The sequence below is a fragment of the Manis pentadactyla genome, chromosome 8, assembly GCF_030020395.1.
Source record: "Manis pentadactyla isolate mManPen7 chromosome 8, mManPen7.hap1, whole genome shotgun sequence".
Taxonomy (NCBI): Eukaryota; Metazoa; Chordata; class Mammalia; order Pholidota; family Manidae; genus Manis; species Manis pentadactyla.
In genome coordinates this window covers 69,402,769-69,424,919 of record NC_080026.1, presented here as the reverse complement: position 1 = coordinate 69,424,919, position 22,151 = coordinate 69,402,769, and the positions used below count along the sequence as shown (strand labels likewise).

General features: G+C 38.8%; 1 protein-coding gene and 1 long non-coding RNA gene across 6 annotated transcripts in view; one reads left to right on the top strand and one right to left on the bottom strand.

The window, feature by feature from the left end:
* The window catches only part of NRG3 (neuregulin 3), a 1,067,441-nt gene that overhangs the window by 762,398 nt on the left and 282,892 nt on the right, over positions 1-22,151 (top strand). The window lies entirely within an intron of this gene.
* On the bottom strand, positions 2,970-21,815 carry LOC130684574 (uncharacterized). 2 transcript variants are annotated; one of them, XR_008998895.1, is made up of 3 exons: positions 21,726-21,815; positions 18,878-19,005; positions 2,970-4,433 (listed from the first exon to the last, which is right to left on the bottom strand). It is a non-coding gene; the product is annotated as an uncharacterized LOC130684574 (long non-coding RNA). The 2 variants fall into 2 exon arrangements; XR_008998896.1 differs by having other exon boundaries at positions 21,730-21,815.

Below are 22,151 nucleotides of genomic sequence, written 5' to 3'. Positions count from 1 at the left end.
TTCTGTGACTTCTTTAACAAAATAATATAAATTTACAAACATGAATAAAATTCACAGAAAGATACTGGAGTCTTGGAGATCCAGCTCTCCTTTTCACACTCATTTTAAGCAACACATTGAAAAATACTTACATAGAAAGTTTCCCGATTCAACCTGGCTGCTCCTCTCTTCCTAGACCACTGCACTAGCCATCAGCTCCCAGCCTTCTCAGGGGATCATGGAAGAGATGGGCCCTGAAGCTTCAGGAAATCCACCTCTTGTGGAGGATATGCCAAAGTCCCAGATTTCCTTCTTAGGTGGAGAGAGACTGTAACCATGAGTCAGGGGACACAGTCTTTCCCATCATTTCAGCTCCTGGCCAGTGCAGGGACACCACTCCCTGAGGTCCTCACCAGCACCATGCAAACCTCTCATAGTTCAGTGCATTGAATCCCCAAAGCATGTGCAACACCCGGACTTCTGCAACTCCCTCTTCATGGCTCTCAGTGAGCCCCACTGTTAGAGGAGAATGAACCTCTGCTGGGTCCCCACCGTGGGTGGCATCAGTCCCACTGGTTGCTGTATCTTAACATGGCCTGAAAAGCCAGAGTATTCTGGGCAGTTTTTATGAAAATAGGAACTAGGTATTGTCAGGACCTGCCCAGAGTAAGCATCCTTGACCCCTTAATTCATCAGCAAATTGCCTTGAGAACTTTGGGTCTGGTCTGAATGTGTCACTGTAGCACTCTGAGGACCACTGAGGGCGAAGGTGGCAGTGGCTTGGTGCGCCTTATCCTTTGAGCGCTCTGCCATGCAGCATGCCGAGCCTGCCCCTGGGGCTGCACAGATCTGAGTTCTGAGCTCTGATTCTGGCCCAGCCACTCACTGGCTGTGTGACCTGGAGCACAGGGACAAACTTCTTTCATCCTTATTTTGTCCTTTGTAAAATAGGGTTAATGACACTTTGGAGGTAGTAGAGGAGGTGATCACTGACTAGTGAAGCAACTCAGTTAAAGTAACATACATGTTCAAAGGTAAAATTGGCATTGGGGACACTCGAATGTCACATGTGTGATCACTTCAAAGATCAGTTGGGTAATAATGATTAAGAAACAGTCAAAAATAACTTGAAGATATGCTGTCATCCATGTACCAGAGGCAGGGTTTTGATTGGTCTAATTAAATGAACATGGTCACTTTCTTTATGCCTTTCTCCTAATCTGTTCTTAACTCTTTTTCTGTTGCATAATCAAATGGGTATGTTCATCAAATTTCAGGCCTGAACTCCTGTTTTCTTGTTATATATTCTCTCCTCTGTATCTCCTATATTAGTGATACTTGCAGATTTGCATTTCCAGAAAGGACCTTAGCCTGCATTCCTTCCTGCCTTCTCCCTCTGTATATATAGATTGCATGTGCCAATCAAACTGATTCTCTGAATTTGTAAAATATGCAAAGTGACAGGAAAGTTAAGACACTTTCTTTGAGGCAGTGAAAACTGAGCTGAACTTCAAAGGCATTGGCCAGAGAAGAGGTTAAGAAGGTATTTGGAATTAGAAGGGGGCAGGGATTGCTGAGAGATCAAAGATCAGGGTGAAAGAAAGCAAGGGGCCAAGGATGACCCCTGGTTTCCAGCTTAGGAACCAGCTGGCTGGTGGTGAAGTCCACTGTCCACCAGAGAGACAATCCATGGTTTTGGGGAGTAGGATCATGGGGGGCGGGGGGTAGCATCAGCTGTGATTCCATCTTTGACATTCAGACTGGCTGAGTTTTGGATAACGTTGACACATCTACATGAGGATGCCAGCTAGACAGTTTAGTCTGGAGCTTGCAGGACATGTCTGCGTTGAAAATATAAACATGTGAATCTTTTTCACTTAAATTGGAAGCATGAATGCAAGTGCTTAGAGAGAAAGAATATAGAGCCAGAAAATAAAAAGCCTAGGACTCAAGAATGAGCTTCGGAATTTTAAAAATAAAAGAGGAATTTAGGAGAATGTGATTTGATCACTGGCACATAAAAGATGGCTCAACAGTGGCTGGTGATCATTAGGGTGGCCCCACAATTGGCCAAACTAAAGGTTGCCAACCAGATAGAATATCAAGGCAACACATATAAATTAGGACTCTGTGCTCAAATCCAGAGAATGAAGGGTAGTTGGATTTATTCAGATTGCAACTGTGACAGATATGCATGCCAGGAAAAGAGAAAGACAGAATAATTTGAAGTATTGAATCAGTCAAGCATAAAAAACCATCTAACTAATTGGCATTCTTGCCTATCAGTCTATTTCTACATATTACTGCATAAATTTTCCACACTGTATCTTTTTTCATTTTGCCCCTTTCCTGTTCAGACAATTTCAGTGGCTCTCAGTTATCTAGGATAAAGTTCTGGATCCTTAGCTTGGAATTCAGAACCCTTCTCGATCTATGTGGCCTACCTTTCTAGCCTATCACTTTCTTGTTAGTTCTCTTCTAATTTTATTGGCCTTTTCAATGATACCTATATATGTCTTACACATCACCATCTATAGGTTTTTAATGAGTAGTTGAATATAATCCCCTTCATGCCCTTAGCAGTGAATGGCCCTTTATTGTCTACCACTCATTTGAATCCACTAAGAGGTGGGTTCCTGACACAAACTCTCTAATTGACAACCTTATTGCGAATGCCAGTTCTGAGGGAGGGAAGTATACTCAAGTAGGGTGTCAGTTTTGTGTTTGATGGAAAGTCTTAAATCTCTCAGATGAAGGTTAGTTTTTGCCACTGAGTTGTAGCACTCTGAATACAATATATTGAAATATTGTAAACAGACAAGTTCATCTTTTGCATCTATAGCTGGGCAGTAACCTGTCTAACTCCATGAATAGCAGAACTCTATGAATCTGTAAGTTCATTCACATGAAAACTTCTTGAATTCCACATCAAAGTTGTGTTGGCCAGACTTTCAGAGTGAAAGAATATGCATAATAGGAATTAGGGAGATGTGTTTTCATTCAACAGTATACATCAAAATATCTTTATTTTGCTTAAAGCAAGAAGAGAAATCCCTAGCCTTTCTATCTGATTTTTTAAAAATTAATGCAATAACACAAATGAATTTGTCTCAAGGTGGAGGATTAATTATCATAGCACACAAAGTACTACTTTGATAGAAAACTAGAGCATCTCTCAGGATTGCCTTACAGAAGACTGACCTGTTTTCTCTTCCTGGTAAGGATGTTTGCACTCTCTGTCACTCTAAAGGTGAAGGGCATCAGAAGACCCCCTACAGCCATGTCCCTGGACCACAGAAGAGGATGAAAATCCATTTCCATTTGTTATTCTCTAGTATAAGCCCCTAATTGTTTTACTCTGCCTTTGAACAGTGTTTCTTATGAGGTCTGAAGTTGCTTTTAGGGAGAGTCAGCTCTCTGGTTGACCTCTGGGTCATCCTGGGGCAGAGAGTGCTTCAATCAGGTTTCTTTGTCTTCTCAGCTATCTGAACTCTTCCAATTTTTCAGTATTTGTGCTCAAGGAGGTCGGTAGCTGATGTCTTTTTAAATGTTTTTTTAATCTTTCCTTTATTTCTTCATCATCATTGTCATTTGAGCTTGCAGGTAGTGGTTAAGAATTGTTTGGTTTTGTGTTTTTTTAGAGTCAGTTTCTGGCTCAGCACTTTTTGTCACTAATACCTTTACATACAAATCTTCCATGCAACGGTGAAGAAATGCAGACACTAGCCGCTTTTGTTTCTTTCTCAGGCTTCACTTCTCCCATGGACAATTTTCTTTCCTTTCTGTTTTCCTCCATGAGTCTCTCTATGGAGCTGAGCACTGCATAAAACTATAGAACAACAGTGGAAACTTCCAGAGTCCTTGTGTAAGAGATCACTCTCTTCACAGCGCATGCTGGCATGAGCACGCCCTCCTGGACCATGGACCCCGGTGCCTGCTGCATGGTCAGAATGTCCTTCTCTCAGAAGAATGGTCAAGGAATACAGAAACTATTTCAGACCACTGCACCATCATGTGCTTTCCTGGACACTGGGTTAGTCCCAGTTCTTAAGTAATTGGTTTTTAAAGCAACTCCCTTTCACCTAAAGCCCCATTCCTATATCAAAAGAGGGACTTACAAATATGCCACTCACATACTGACCAATCAGGTGGAGAGAAATGGAAATATAGAATTGTAGCTAGAATGACCTAGGTTTAAATGTTGGACACTGTTTTTTTTATGGCTCTGTCTAGTTTGTATGGAATGCCTTGAGCTGTCGTTTCATCATCTGTACAAGTGGGGTGATGACACTTTTCAGGAGAACTGCAGAATTGGCAGAGATGACCACTGTGCCACTTTGCAAATAGGCAGGAGATGCTCAGTAAGCATTTTCTTCCCAAAATCTGCCCTCATTTGCACCCCCAGCTTGCTCTGGACTGGTGTGTGGTCATAGGTCAGAACTTGCAGCCAAAGCCTATTATAAAATAAGCAGATTTTTCATGAAAATAACATTTCATAGCAGGTGATATGTCATATTTAATGCTAAGGTAAATAACTTATTTAAACTCTGCACAAATATATTTTCTCTTATTCTAGTGAAAAGAAAAATATCAAATGTGTAGAATCACTTTGATATAAGAATGTGTAATATATAAGTAAGGAAAACATAATAATATAATACTAAACACATAGCATTTTGTATGTGCCAGGCACCATTCGAATCATTTACGTGTATTAGCTCATTTGATTCTTGCCACAACGGCTTCATAATTTGTGAGACTTGGTGCAAATAAAAGTTCAGAACCCCTTGTTTGAAAATGATTAGGAATGTCAAGATGATGATGTCAGAACATTAGACCAAGTTCTGAGCCCTTCAAAGCAAAGCCCTTCAAAACTGCACAGGTTATGTTCTGAGAGAAATCTTCTGCATCCGTGGATGTTTTATTGCCCTTGTCTAGCTTGGATTAACACATAGTCTACAGGCACACACCTGATCATCTACATTTGCTCTCTTACAACACTAAACTATGTTTTCCACCTTTATCTTGTATCTACCTACCACTTCAGCATTTTATTAAAAATAATAATAATAAAGAGAGAAATGTGATATCCACATATAAATCAAGTATAAAAATCAAATGAATATTCATATTTGAACTGATTGTTTATAGTTCAAAATGCATGAGCAAAACCGAAAGTTTCTGTGATGACTGCCCATGTACTGTTCACCATGTAACTTATTCACTATGTAAGAATTTGTTCTCCATGTAAGAACCTGTTCGTTATGCTTCAGAAGATTAGAGACTGATGAAAATTAGGCTTGGGGTGGATTAATGATTGTGCATTGAGCATTGATTCCCCTATACAGAATTTTATTGTTTTTAACAACCATTTGATCAATAAATATGAGAGATGCCCTCTCAAAAAAAAAAAAAAGTACACACTTCCAATTGTAAAATAAATAAGTAACCAGGATGTAATTTATAGCATAAGGAATATAGTCAAAATATTGTAACAACTTTGTATGGTGATAGCTGGTAGCTAGAATTATCATGTATATAAATGTTAAATCACTGTGGTGTACACCTGAAACTAATGTAATACTGTGTGTCAACTACCCTTCAATAAAAAATAATTATCTACAAAAAAAAAAAAAAACTACACAGGTTAAATGCCCTAGTCATTACATAAACTCCATGAGATGAATACTATTTTTTTAATGTTTTAATGTATATGAAATTGAGACATTAATTCACCCAAGGCCACAGTGGAAGTGGTGAAGCTGAGATTTCATCTATGCAGCCTGTGTCTAGAGACATGTCTTCATCCACTTAAAAATGTCTTTCCATTATGCAATGACTTTCAGCTTATAAATCACTTTATCCACATTATTTTATTTTAAAAAGAGAGGCATTATTTCAGAGCTATGAAAATGTCTATGTTGACATGACCATATAATATACTATATTCATCTACATGGTTATCAGGCGGAGCCAACATGGCAGCGTGAGTAGGACAGTGGGAATCTCCTCCCAAAAACATATATACTTTTGAAAATACAACAAACACAACTAGCCCTAAAAGAGAGACCAGAAGATGCAGGACAGTGGCCAGACTGCAGCTACACCAGCGAGAACCCAGCGACTGGTGAAAGGGGTAAGATACAAGCCCCGGCCCGGCGGGACCCGAGTGCCCCTCCCCCCAGCTCCCAGCAGGAGAACAATAGGCAGAGCGGGAGGGAGACGGAGACCAGGACTGCTGAACACCCAGCCCCAGCCACCCCCACCAGAGCACGGACACAGTGCGTGGGTGGAGGGCCCTGGATACTGGGGGAACAGGGCAGTAAGACCTCTGAGCGGGTGCCGAAGCTGATGCCCCTGTGACAAAGAAAAGCGGGGGCTTTTTGAAAGTCTTAAAGGGACAGGGACTTAACAGCTTGACGGAAACAACCCAGGTCACAGTACAGCAGCTGGAAATTACAGGGAAAACTGGGCGCACTAACCCCCTGGGCAACAGCTCTGAGACCCCTCACGGAGGTAAACAGTCAAGCAGCACCCCCATCCATTACCCCTCCAGGCGCTGCGAAAGCAGAGAAGCAGCCTGAGACAAATTCCGCCCACAGAAAGGGAAATTTCTCCCTCCCGGCCAGGCAAGACACAAAGACCCACTCTACACGCAATTACCCAACACAAGCCACTAGGGGTCGCAATTGTCCCAGTAAAGAAAGGCCAGTAGCAAGTGAAAATTTTGGCCCTCCCAGCTGACAGTCAATAGCACCTGTCAACATGAAAAGGCAAAAAAATATGATCCAGACAAGACTAACCCAGACAGCTTCGGCATCTGCTACATCTTCCCCTGAGAAGGAATCTGGGGAGATAGATTTAGCCAGTCTTCCTGAAAAAGAATTCAAAACAAAAGTCATAACCATGCTGATGGACTTGCAGAGAAATATGCAAGAACTAAGGAAGGAGAATTCAGAAATAAAACAAGCTCTGGAAGGACTTCAAAACAGAATGGACGAGATGCAAGAGACCATTAATGGACTAGAAAACAGAGAACAGGAACACAGAGAAGCTGATGCAGAGAGAGATAAAAGGATCTCCAGGAATGAAAGAATTTTAAGAGAGCTGAGTGACCAATCTAAAAGGAACAATATAAGAATTATAGGTATTCCAGAAGAAGTAGAGAGAGAAAAGGGGATAGAAAATGTCTTTGAAAAAATAATTGCTGAAAACTTCCCCAAACTAGGGGAAGAAATGGCCTCTCAGACCACAGAGGTACACAGAACTCCCATGACAAGGGATCCAAGGAGGGCAACACCAAGACACATAATAATTAAAATGGAAAAGATCAAAGACAAGGACAAAGTATTACAGGCAGCCAGAGAGAAAAAAAGGGTTACCTACAAAGGAAAACCCATCAGGCTATCATCAGACTTCTCAACAGAAACCCTACAGGCCAGAAGAGAATGGCATGATATACTTAATGCAATGAAACAGAAGGGCCTCGAACCAAGACTACTGTATCCAGCACGAATATCATTTAAATATGAAGGAGGGATTAAACAATTCCCAGACAAGCAAAAGTTGAGGGAATTTACCTCCCACAAACCACCTCTACAGGGCATCCTACAGGGACTGCTCTAGATGGGAGCACTCCTAAAAAGAGCACACAACAAAACACCTAACATATGAAGAAGGGAGGAGGAGGAATAAGAAGGGAGAGAAATAAAGAATCATCAGACTGTGTTTATAATAGCTCAACAAGCGAGTTAACTTAGACAGTAAGATAGTAAAGAAGCTCACTCTAAACCTTTGGTAACCACAAACTTAAAGCCTGCAATGGCAATAAATTCATACCTTTCAATAATCACCCTAAATGTAAATGGACTGAATGCACCAATCAAAAGACACAGAGTAATAGAATGGATAAAAAAGCAAGATCCATCCATATGCTGCTTACAAGAGACTCACCTCAAACGCAAAGACACGCACAGACTTAAAGTCAAGGGATGGAAAGAGATATTTCAAGCAAACAACAGAGAGAAGAAAGCAGGTGTTGCAATTCTGGTATCAGACAAAACAGACTTCAAAATAAAGAAAGTAACAAAAGACAAAGAAGGACACTACATAATGATAAAGGGCTCAGTCCATCAAGAGGATGTAACCATTATAAATATATATGCACCCAATACAGGAGCACCAACATACCTGAAACAAATATTAACAGAACTAAAGGAGTAAATAGAATGCAATGCGTTCATTCTAGGAGACTTCAACACACCACTCACTCCAAAGGACAGATCCACCAGACAGAAAATAAGTAAGGACACAGAGGCACTGAACAACACACTAGAACAGATGGACCTAATAGACATCTACAGAACTCTACATCCAAAAGCAACAGGATACACATTCTTCTCAAGTGCACATGGAACATTCTCCAGAATAGACCACATACTAGGACACAAAAAGAGCCTCAGTAAATTCCAAAAGATTGAAACCCTACCAACCAACTTTTCAGACCACAAAGGCATTAAACTAGAAATAAACTGTTCAAAGAAAGCAAAAAGGCTCACAAACACATGGAGGCTAAACAACACGCTCCTAAATAATCAATGGATCAATGACCAAATCAAAATGGAGATCCAGCAATATATGGAAACAAATGACAACAACAACACTAAGCCCCAACTTCTGTGGGACACAGCAAAAGCAGTCTTAAGAGGAAAGTATGTAGCAATCCAAGCATATTTAAAAAAGGAAGAGCAATCCCAAATGAACGGTCTAATGTCACAACTATCGAAATTGGAAAAAGAAGAATAAATGAGGCCTAAGGTCAGCAGAAGGAGGGACATAATAAAGATCAGAGAAGAAATAAATAAAATTGAGAAGAATAAAACAATAGCAAAAATCAATGAAACCAAGAGGTGGTTCTTCAAGAAAATAAACAAAATAGATAAGCCTCTAGCCAGACTTATTAAGAGGAAAAGAGAGTCAACACAAATCAACAGTATCAGAAACAAGAAAGGAAAAATCACGACGGACCCCGTAGAAATACAAAGAATTATTAGAGACTACTATGAAAACCTATATGCTAACAAGCTGGGAAACCTAGGAGAAATGGACAACTTCCTAGAAAAATACAACCTTCCAAGACTGACCCAAAAAGAAACAGAAAATCTAAACAGACCAATTACCAGCAACGAAATTGAAGCGGTAATCAAAAAACTACCAAAGAACAAAACCCCCGGGCCAGATGGATTTACCTTGGGATTTTATCAGACATACAGGGAAGACATAATACCCATTCTCCTTAAAGTTTTCCAAGAAATAGAAGAGGAGGGGATACTCCCAAACTCATTCTATGAAGCTAACATCACCCTAATACCAAAACCAGGCAAAGACACCACCAAAAAAGAAAACTACAGACCAATATCCCTGATGAACGTAGACGCAAAAATACTCAACAAAATTTTAGCAAACCGAATTCAAAAATACATCAAAACCATCGTACACCATGACCAAGTGGGATTCATCCCAGGGATGCAAGGATGGCACAACATTCGAAAGTCCATCAATATCATCCACCACATCAACAAAAAGAAAGACAAAAACCACATGATCATCTCCATAGATGCTGAAAAAGCATTTGACCAAGTTCAACATCCATTCATGATAAAAACTCTCAGCAAAATGGGAATAGAGGGCAAGTACCTCAACATAATAAAGGCCATCTATGAAAAACCCACAGCCAACATTATATTGAATAGCGAGAAGCTGAAAGCATTTCCGCTGAGATCGGGAAGCAGACAGGGATGCCCACTCTCCCCACTGTTATTTAACATAGTACTGGAGGTCCTAGCCATGGCAATCAGACAAAACAAAAAAATACAAGGAATCCAGATTGGCAAAGAAGAAGTTAAACTGTCACTATTTGCAGATGACATGATACTGTACATAAAAAACCCTAAAGACTCCACCCCAGAACTACTAGAACTGATATCAGAATACAGCAAAGTTGCAGGATACAAAATCAACACACAGAAATCTGTGGCTTTCCTATACACCAACAATGAACCAACAGAAAGAGAAATCAGGAAAACAACTCCATTCACAACTGCATCAAAAAAAATAAAATACCTAGGAATAAACCTAACCAAAGAAGTGAAAGACTTATATTCTGAAAACTACAAGTCACTCTTAAAAGAAATTAAAGGGGACACTAACAGATGGAAACGCATCCCATGCTCATGGCATGCGTTCTTCATTTCAATTCTTCATGGCTAGGAAGAATTAATATCGTCAAAATGGCCATCCTGCCCAAAGCAATATACAGATTTGATGCAATCCCTATGAAACTACCAGCAACATTCTTCAATGAACTGGAACAAGTAATTCAAAAATTCATATGGAACCACCAAAGACCCCGAATAGCCAAAGCAATCCTGAGAAAGAAGAATAAAGTAGGGGGGATCTCACTCCCCAACTTCAAGCTCTATTATAAATTCATAGTAATCAAGACAATTTGGTACTGGCACAAGAACAGAGCCACAGACCAATGGAACAGACTAGACAATCCAGATATTAACCCAGACATATATGGTCAATTAATATTTGATAAAGGAGCCATGGACATACAATGGCGAAATGACAGTCTCTTCAACAGATTGTGCTGGCAAAACTGGACAGCTACATGTAGGAGAATGAAACTGGACCATTGTCTAACCCCATATACAAAAGTAAACTCAAAATGGATCAAAGACCTGAATGTAAGTCACCAAACCATTAAACTCTTGGAAGAAAACATAGGCAAAAACCTCTTAGACATAAACATGAGTGACCTCTTCTTGAACATATCTCCCCGGGCAAGGAAAACAACAGCAAAAATGAACAAATGGGACTATATTAAACTACATGGTTATCAGTGTCCTGCTTGGTCCAAGCAGAAAAAGAACCAATGAAAGACATTATCCATGTAACTAATAATACTGAAGCTAACTGGGACTTACCAAGTACTAAACAGAGCTAGTTGAAGCCCTTTAACCTATATTAACACTCGATAATTTTCACTAACACTGTATGAGGTAGGTGCTAGGAATAAATACTTTGAGCAAAGCCGCACAGCTAATCACTTCTGAGGCTAGAGTTTGAACCCAGGTTGGCTGGAGCGAGAGGCCAGGTCTTTAGTATTACCCTCTGCTCCTATCTTGACAGAAAAGGCATGAGATATGGAAACCTTTCCCACTTCAATATAATAGAAATCTTAGGCCAGTATTTTTACTGAGAGCTGGTGCAAACTTCAGCTGAGATTAGCATAACACCAGTGCTCTATTTTACTTTTCTAGGACAGAATATTCTCTTGAAATCAACCAATAATGTCTTTATCACTTGTCAATAAATGTGACACATTCTAAAATGAAGGAGTTACTCTTGGTTTCCTTGCTATTGAATGATACGTTCCTAAGTAAACTTAATAACTAATGTAATCTGAGTGAATCAATGGGAGATGTTCTCCTCCGTGGCTGATAAGAGTGTCTGGGATGCTCCCTAGCCCATAGCAGGCACAAAATAAATATTTAGTGATTTACAATCCCCCTTCTTCTGGAGAACTGTCCCCACCGTTTGCATCTCTTGTAATTCACTAGTGCTTGTGAAGCTCCTCAGAATAGATTCCAGATCCCCACTATTTCTTTCCCCAGCACCCTGTGCAGGCTCTGGTGTGCCCTAGGCTCTCAGTGACCCCTTGCTGAATAGAATGCAGGGAAAGAAAATGAGGGGTTTTAAAGGCATTGATAGCTCTCAAGGGTGATGAAAGCCATGGATTCAGAAGAAAATTTGGAGAACAAAAGGTTTAGAAAGGTCACTAGAGTAGGAGGGAAACAAAACAACTTTGAAATACTCTTCTCTTTGAAACACCATATCCTCTCACCACTTACTGTTTTTCAGGCACAGGTAGGTTAGAAACTAAGCATGACAGTCATCACAATCCTTGTCGCATGCCCACATTTATTTCCTGCTTTTTGGAGCTCCCATTGTGTTTGTGAACATCACACACTGTTCATTTAGAGAGAAATTGATAGATAGGGTATATTTTTATATTTATCTAGTGAAGAGATGTCTTGATGTTTGGGGTCACCCTGTTTAGGGAAAATTATAATGTTTGTGCCTAATAGTTGAATGTCCTTGTATGATTTAGCAGAGATAGCTTCTTTATGGATGAGGATTGCTGATGAATTGATTGTTTTTTAAAGTATGATAATCAGAAAAAAAAAGTCCTGAAAATTCATACCTCTCTTAATATGTTACATTAATCTTAAACATATGGATTTGTCAAACTTTTGATGTAGATATATGGCTTTTCTTGAGTAATGGCCCGCTAATTGAATTTCTTACAAAAATCACTCCCATATATATAATCTTTACATATAAACTGTAATTTCTAGTTTCAGTTTCTTGAATAGGGCAAGACTAAAAGTCTTGGCCAAGGATGCTATGGGCATAATTTGATAGATATTCACCACACTCCCTCTCCCAACAAGTTGTCTCTGTACAGGTGCAGACTGTGTTTTAATTTTATTTTTCTCCCTTCCTCTTTTCCTCCTTTCTCTATCTTTCCCTCCCCCTCCTTCTCTTTTTTCGCCTTGATCACAATCACAAATTTTTTATAAGTTTCATGAAATAAAAAAATTAATAATGGATAAAAATTGCTGACTATAATACTTAATATATTAATAACATTCAATAAAAATATCATTGTCAGGGATTTTGTTCTCTTCAGATAAATTCCCAGGAGTGCAATTACTGAGTCAAATTGTATTTTTAGTTTTTTGAGGAACCTCCATAAGTCTTTCCACAGTGGTAGCACCAATTTGCAGTCCCACCAGCAGTGTAGGAGGGTTCCGATTTCTCCACATCCTCACCAGCATTTGTTGTTTCTTGTCTTTTGGATAGTGGCCATCCTAACTGGTATGAGGTGATATCTCATTGTGGTTTTAATTTGCATTTCTCTGATGATTAGCAATGTGGAGCATCTTTTCATGTGCCTGTTGGCCATCTGAATTTCTTCTTTGGAGAAGTGTCTGTTCAGGTCCTCCACCCGTTTTTTGATCGGGTTATTTGTTTTTTGGGTGTTGAGGTGTATGAGTTCTTTATGTATTTTGGATGTTAACCCCTTATTGGATGTGTTGTTATGAATATATTCTCTCATACTATAGGATGCCTTTTTGTTCTGCTTTTGGGAGGGAAGTCAGTGGGTGAGAGAGGGAGGGGGCAAGGAACTGTTGAACCACTGTGATGTACATTTGATAATAAAAAATAACAATAATAATAATAAAGAAACTGTGACATACTGGAAGAGATGAAGGAGACATGATAATTATGGTGTGGTATCCTGGATTGAATACTGGAACAGACAAAGGACAGTCATGGAAAAACTGGAGAAATCCAATAAAGTCTTCAGTTCAGCTAATGGTATTGTATCAATGTTAATTTCTTAGTTTTGATAAACATACCATGGTTGTGTAAGACACAACATTAAAGGAAGACTGATGAAGGTTATATGAGAACACTCTACTATCTTTGCAACTCATCTATAAATCTAAAATTATTTCAAATTAAAAAGTTAAAAATAAAGAAGTCATTATTTTTATCAGTATTGTTTTTATTATTGTATTTCTATTGATGCAAAGTAAGCTGGTGTCTTTAAACTAATATTAAAGAGATTGTTAAGGAGACTTAGATGAGATTTTTAGCAAAGATGCGTAAGTTGAAAAACTGTAACTAGCTGATCCAACCTACCATCCTACCTGCCCTTACAGTGAAAAAAGACACTGCAGACTCGTTTAAGTTGTCCATCCCGTCCTATTGAAATATTTGTGCTCATATGGAGTTTTTATAATTAATAGTTGTATTTTTGTAGGGAAATTGTTATGCTCTCAGAAAATAATGAAGTCGAATTATTTTAGTCCAAAGCTGTTTAAGAGATTGAGCTAGAAAACTAACTTTCTTGCCTGCTTTACTTTTCTTAAACTGTGCACAGGCAAACTGGTATTGAGGAAAATGCTGGCTTATGGGCAAGAGCACTGAGGTACAATTTATCTGCATGCTCTGGAATTGAGTTCACAGCTTTGTAAAAAGGATGCTTCCTACAAAATCACTCGTGGACATGCATTCAGAATGCCCCTGTGTCCACTGTTTAAAGTATCAAGTTAGAGATCTCACCCAGCAATAAAGTATCATTAGCTCCCCATAGGTGGGTAATCCTATTATATTTAGATAGAAGGAAACATTTTAATAAATTCAGATACAGAGCTTAAAGCAGAAGGATTGAGGAAGCAGCACGTTACCTCAAGGATAATGGATAATGTAACCATTCTCCAGCCAAGCAAATAAATTATAAGTCTTTATTGTATCACCATGAATAGTTCACATTTTAATTTCTCCTAAAAGTGATGGCTGCATGATTCCAAATTAAGTCAATTTAACATGTATTTTTATATCATTTCCTATTTTTGAAAAATAGTTAAATTTGAACCGAGAGGCAAGTTTATATAATGCCAGTTGACGCTTTAGGGGGATGTATCTTTAAATCGATACTTTCCCTTCCATTGCCAAATTTCAAGACTGAGCTCTAGAAGTAAGCCAATAATGGATTCCCATTGATAGAGCAGAGGAAACAATAATGTTTAGTCAATATTACTGTTTTTTTCTGTCCTTTAGTTTTAATACTCCCATTATATATGACACTCTATAAGCCAAAGACAATGTTAATAAAAGTTTTCAATATATTCCAAGTACATCTTCTAAGCAATTCATGGAGAAAGATACCGTGGTCTTGATAAAAGTTCTAGAAGAACTTGAGAGGGCAGGAGGTGTTCCGTAGAGGAGGTGGGATGAAATCTGTATCTGGCATGAGAGAGAAGAAAGAGGGGTGAGGGTGGGAGGCATGAGACAAAATCTAGCAAAGATACACAGCAAATCATTCCAGAAACAGATTAACTACATAGAATTTGTAGGAAGTACCAAGGAAATAGATTTGAGGCAGATTCTAAAGGGCCCTGAGTGCTATAATTAGGAATTAGAATATTTGCAGGATTTTTCTTCAAGGGTATAGCTTACTAGTGGGTTTAGGAAAATGAATATAGGGGATGGGGAAGGAAGGTCATCTAAGAAATTAGAAGTTCTTGCCATTGAATATTGAAAGGTAAATGAGTAAAGGAATATCAAAGATGAATGAGCAAAACAATATAGATGACTAAATAGGTAGAGACCACCTGAAACTTAACCACACCAACAACTAGCAAGAGCCCAGCTGTTTTCCCTGCTGATCTTCTCTGCTTCTTAGTGGCTCATGCAATTTTAAAGCAAGAAAAAATAATAAAATAATGATGAAGCAGACGCATTGTGCAAGTGTACCTTGGGATAAATAAATTATAGAAACTGCACTACAGTCGGAAAGAAGGAAAGGAATCATTGAAAGAAAATGGCCTCATGATTTTCTCATAGAGTTCAAACTCAGTTCTGCTTAATACAAAGCAAGTAGGTACTCTTGGTCTCGAAAGCCTTGGGAACCTGTGGTAGAGAGATGCTATAAGAGATGGGGAAAAATGCTTCTGTTGGCTAGCCACCCTTCCCTGTGTAACTCCTTGCCTCTGAATATTCTATCTCCAGTATATTCTCCAAAGGAATATTTCTGTCACTTCTCCCACTTATAAAACTGTTGATGACCATCCGTCCTCCTTGTCCTACAGTTGAATTCTGTCTCTTTTTGGTGGCATACAGGACTGTCTGTCCCTGCAGAGCTCTCCAGCCCTATAGCTGAGTCCAGCCCAACCAGGAGACTTGCTGCTTTCAAAAGGACCACGCATGTGTAGTTTCCTGGGCTCATAGTCCTTCCCTATCTCATCAGTCCATCACCCTTGACCCAATGCTCACTCGAGCATCTTCCCAAGAAGCCTTCTTTGATCTTCTCCTCTCTTATAACAGTTAAACCACCCTGCTCACATTTATGATGTTACTGCTATCTAGCAGGTACTGTTCAAAGTATTTCACAGATATCTTAACTTAGCTTTACTGTTGGCTAACCAGTCCTCCTTCATAGTACCATTTTGCACTGAATGTGTTTCCATTGCTGTTCAATGTACTTGTTTATGTACTGGTACATGTCTGTGTTCCCTTCCAAACCATGAGAGTTCTGATGGCAGGCACCTCTCCTGTTATGTCTGGAAAATAGAAATGAGCACATCTCTAATAACAACTCATACTCATTAATAGTAACTTTGTGTTAGGCATGGTCCTATCAGACTTAGGTTTCACCTAACCTTCATAACAGCCCTTGGAGAAGGTACTATAAGTTTCTCCAACTATAGAGAATCATATGAAAATTAAATAACATGGAATTTAAAATGTAAATCATTTAGTTGTAGCACATGAGAGGTTTCCAAAAATATTAGCTATTATTACTCATATGAAAGATGTTAGTAATGCGTATATTTGACTCCATGCAATCAGCTCAGAATTCAAAAGGCTTGAATCCTGACAGCCCTTTATTTTGATGTATCTTTTTTTTAAATCATTTTCCTCACAATAAGATTGCATTTCCACTTGTTTTGGCAAAAACACCTGAAATATGATCAATTTATATATGCTCTGGTATATTGAAGAAGTAAATATTTTGGTCCTGAAGAGAACAATAAGTGAGCCAGGATCAGGAATGTAAATGTCAGTGAATAATGAGTGATGGGGCATAGACATATTCTTGGATTTCCCAGAGAACCAAACACTTGGGTCCTGATGACTTCATGTTAAAGAAACACAGGTAGAATCATTTCAGCATTCCTGCTGACAGGCTTCTGTTCTCAGTCAGTAAGCCATCAGACCCTCTGGAGCAGCCATTTGAGGTCAATCGAGACATTTGGCCTCATTAACCACTTTGGATTCATCTTAAGACTTTCTTATTTATAGTCTTCCTAAGGCTTAATGGGCTTCAAAATGTACTTTGCTCTGGTTCATGTTGAGTCTTCCCAAGCTCTATGCTTTTACTCAGCAGGCAGCCATTTGACTGTCAGCTTTTACATTTTTCTCTACAAGGTAAGGAGAGCCTGGCGGCTGCTCCTGGATACACAATTAACATTTCCATGTCATTGTATCCCTGCTTGTAATTATTCTTTATGCCATCTTTGTTTCCTCTGCCATCAGGAATAGAGCAAATCAGTGCAGTAATTCTGACGTAGTTCTTTATGCTTTAAGAGTATCAGATTTAAATTATTTATAATATAAATCCATTCTTCCAGTAGATTTCTGTGACTCTGGTTTTTTGTGTGTGTTTGTCTGTTTTTCTTTTTTTTCCTGGAAGTAGAAAGTAGACTAAATCCTGCAGAGTTGTCATGGTTTGGAAAGATAGAGGAGGGGCTCTGGAGGTGAGGGGAGTTTGGGGGCCAAAGATAACAAGGCAGGAGTCAGGCTGGGTGTTGGTAGATGTGTGTGGATGTGTGTGGGGTGGAGGCACATGGATGGATTAAGGGAGTAATATCAGGGGTGGAGGTGAGGGAATAAGATATCAATAGAGTAAGAATGGATCTGGGGAACAAATCACACCTTTAATTCATCTCACCAGCCACCCAGCAAAGATTGTTTCCTTCCCAAATCTGATGTTTTTATTTCCCTACTCTGGATCTTTCAAAGAGTCTCTGGCACCTTCAGCTAAATTTCAAATTATTTCTCCTGTGATTTTCAACTCTGTAGGGCCCAACACAAGTGATATTTCTAAACTAATCTTCAGTCATTTTTCTCCTACCATGCACCTCACCTTTCAGCCACATCCAGCAACAATATGAATAAATCACTGAACTCATAAAGCAAACTTAGCCCCCACGTCACCACCCTTGTATTCTCCTCCTCCTATCTGCTGCCTCTTGAGTGCACTTAGGGACTCCTACGCAGTATTCAAGATAGAGAAAAACATAACTCATTGTATCTTTCCCCAGGCATAATTATTCACTCCCCACATGTGCGCCCAGTATCCTTGAGCATTATCTGTATAGTAGCACTTACTGCAACATACTATGTTTATGCGCTTACGTGTCTAACTTGTCTTGGGTTGACTTGAGTTGAATGAAGTTTTTATTCACCCATGATCCCCCTGAAGATTTTCATGGTGCCTGGCTGGTAGTAAGCACTCAAGCAATGTCTGTCAAAGTGCTTAGAATGGAGAATCACTATAATTCTTTATTCTAGGAAGTCCTGAGCGTTGGTGATATAATCAGACTGGTTATTGTTTAATTAATGCTTTCTACTGGAGGTTTTTCTTTAGTCAGTCTTCAAGATTTTGTTGGTTAACAAGTATTTTAAAGATCCTTAGGGCCAAAATTATTTATAGAAAATCACTTCTGTGATTATTCACTTAGAAAGGATTTACTGAACGATTCCAATTAATGAGCTAATTTCAGTGTCCTGAATCATAATAATATTTATTCCCTAAGAAATAAATAAATTTCTGCATATAAATTAGAATTTTACTAAGTAGCAGGTTTATAAATCAAGTGATTTAGAATGGCATTCACCTAGTACTAATCTGTAAGTCTTTTTTTAGTGAGAAATGAAAAACACAGCTTCAATAATTTTAGATGTAATTTCCATACACTTCTTGTTATTGAATATTATAAGTTGATTTCTGCTCCTGATACACTTTAAAGTTGTATAAGCATATAAAAGCCCCAATGTGATTTTCCACAGATAGACAAGAGAAAGAGTCCAAGTACAGGACTCTAATTTATGTATCTGAATCCCTAATCTTTTAAAACCCTCACAAGTCTCCCTTTAGCAGAGAGAATGTTTATGATTGTTAAGAAGGAATCTGACCTGTCTTAATAAAATAAAATAACTTATATTTGAAAATAAAGAAAATATTAGGTGGTACCTTTCGTCAATCAACACTGATAAAATGTTGGCAATGCCATAAGGTTCACCTGATATTTACAGCTTGATTCTTTGGAAGAAGGATTGAAGGAACTTAAAGTTAAATCTTCAAGTAGTCTCCAACAATATCTGAGAAAGAACTATAATGTGAATGCTGCTATACTGAGGATGTATGTTCTTAACAACCTTTGTAATCTGGAAAAACAATGGATTGTTCTCCTGCACTAAGTACATCATGGCAGAACAAACGTAGACTGCTTTCCATTCATCAGTTAATGCATAAAGTCTTATCCAAATTTAAAAGGCTTCAGAAACTCAACTACCATAAAAACTATGATTAGTGAAGATTGACAGTCTACCAGATGCTTAGGGATTATGACCTAAACCTTAGTAGGAGTCTGGACAGGTTCTGCTTCAATAACAAAAAGGCCTCCACAATCATAGCAACCTAATACAATTAACATTTAAGTTATGCTTATAATTTTCATGTGGGTTGAGTGACACTCCAGGGAAAACTTTGGCAAAGAACACTGCAGGGTCTGTACAAGGCTTTCATTGCCTCAAACTGAAATGATCTGTGTTACTTTCAGGCATACTTCATTGGCTAAAACTGTGGCCTCACTTAATTGGCAGGGAAAAGAGAAGTATAATGAGTGAAGAAAGGGGAAAAGAATCAGATATAGGTGAGCTTTAGACATTTCTACTAGAGATTTTAAGACTCTAGTAGACTTTGTACATTTTATTTACATTTCTTACTCTTGCATGTCCACATCTTCCCACACTTCTTTGCCATCTGGGACAAATGAAGACGAAAGCCTGAAACCCAAAAGGCTTCCTTTTCTTGAAATTATTTCATGATGACCAATCATTTTCCTGTTATTTCTTGCCACAAGAGCAGCATTTTGCCCCATCAGTTGTCTTCATTTTCGTAACTCAATTTTGTCCACAGAAGCAGAATGAACTACCATGTCCATCAGAAAATCTCTGCTGGGTAGTAGAATGGCCCAGGAGAAAGCAAGTGTATAGGGAGAGTCTCTTCCATTAAGGGAAAATTTGGATTTCAATAAAGTGTTTTCCTTAAACTTAGTACTGGCCACATTTTATTTCCTGTTCTCATTTCACAGCATAGTTAGGGAATCTTAATTCCAGAAGCAATTGACATCTATTCTCTCTGCCTGGATGGGTGAGGGTTGCCTCCCCATCAGCTGCCCCAATGACATAATATTCATAAATGGATAAGATATTATTACATGCAGATGGAGAAGGGAGTGGTTCTAGTTTGTATGTTCTCTCTTAGCAAATATGTTACTATCTATGAGAGAAATCATCAATTGCATATTATAAAGCAGAAGCTACAGCTTTATTTCTTCTGCCATAATATGAACTAAACAAAACGTTCATTGATTTATAAAACAGAAAACTTATGGAATTTATGCTAAAATGAAACTGACAACATTCCATCTCACTACCTGTATGTGGCTGATCTGCTCTCCCCTGTCTCATTGTAAAGTTATCATCATCTGAAGCACAAATTTCTCCCTTTACCTTCAGTATTTTATTATCTGCCATATTTCATTGCATTTCCTCTATTTATTTCTTTAGCCTTTTAGAAGTGATGTCAAAATAGAGTTCATCTCTTAAAACCCCATTGCAGTCTTGCAGTACAGTGTCTCTCTGAGATCCTTGCCCATTCTTTCTTTCCGTTAATGTGTCCCTCTGCTTTACTTTTCTCCCCTTCCCTTCCCCTGCACTGCCTCCTCTCTGACCCCTTGCTCCTCTCTTCTCTCTTTCCAGCCCCTCCCTCCTCCCTTTCCCCCTCCCCTTACCCAGAACTGGCTTATTATTATTCACCTGAATCAGAATAGCATTCCTGAAAACAGGAAGCATGATCAACTTAAAAAAAAAAGAAGTTGATTTCTAAACAGTTCTCAGTGAAAAGACAGTATTTTGAAGATATACAAATGTTCCCTGGTTTCATACTTCACCCACCTAGCAAAATAGCTTAATAACGCAAAACCCATATGAACGGGTACTAATTGCGGTCATGGGCTCTAGACCCCTGTTCCTATTGTCTTAGCCCCTCATCTCCACTGAAATACTTCCTGTTCTAAAATTAGATATTACCTGTATTTGGTTTTCTCTAGCATCCCCTCCCCTCTACATACACACATCCAAATCCTGGCTTCTGACAAACAACAATATCTCACTGTTAAAGTAGCTTTTCTAGAGTTATGGGACCAAGACTCACATTTGGGATATTAAGACCAGGCCAGAAATATAAATAGACACATAACAGGATCTCAACAAATCTCTTTGATTTTTGTGGAGAACAGTAATCTTTCCATTTTTTTTCCTCTCTCCAGTACCTATTTCAAAACATGAACCACCATAAGAAAAAGGATGAAACTTATATTGCTCTCATAGTACATGTCAAGAACTACTTTAAGCACAGTACATGCACTTTCCTGTCCACCTCAAATCAATGAAGGAAGTGCTGCAGTCCTTCTCTGCTGATGAGGAACTGAAGTCCAGGATCAGGTAACTTGCAGAGGCACACAGTCATGTAACAGTGGAGGGATTCCAGTCTAGGGCACGTTATTGCACCCGTGTCCTTTCCCACACACTATATTTCCTCCCCTAAAGTAAGATTTATCCAGTACTTCCTATTTCCTGGCTTATTATTCACCTAAATCAGGATATTCGGGAAGAATAATCATTATCAACTTAACTTTAAAAAAACAGCACATACATTTAGTTTCACATACACTTCTGATAAGGAAGACAACATAATGATTATTTCTATTTTTACAGCTAAGAAAACTGGATTATAGAGAATGTGTATAACTTACCTACCATCTCTTGGTAAATAGAAGATATAGGACTAGAAATTCAGACTTAAACAGCTTCTAGTTCAGCATGTTTAAAATTATATTACTATGTTTTTCATTAACAGGAAAAAAAATGGAGTGTGCTTCGTGAGACAGTGAGGCAGACAGTTCCCTCACAGGAGGATTCATGGCCATCAAAATGGTCAGCAGAAGGTATGGGCTCGGGGTGGAAAACAGCAACAAGCAGGCAGTCCTCGCTGTTTGTGACACAATGTCACCAAAGACGGTCACCAAAGACGGAGCTGCTGTCCCCCGGGCTGCCCTTCCAACTCCTGTCAATCCTGGCTTTTCATAGTTAGGTATTGACCTATTGGACCTGCCCTGCTCATTTCCAAACAATCACATCTAACTTTGTCCCAATTGTTTTTCCTTCCTGACTATTCAAGG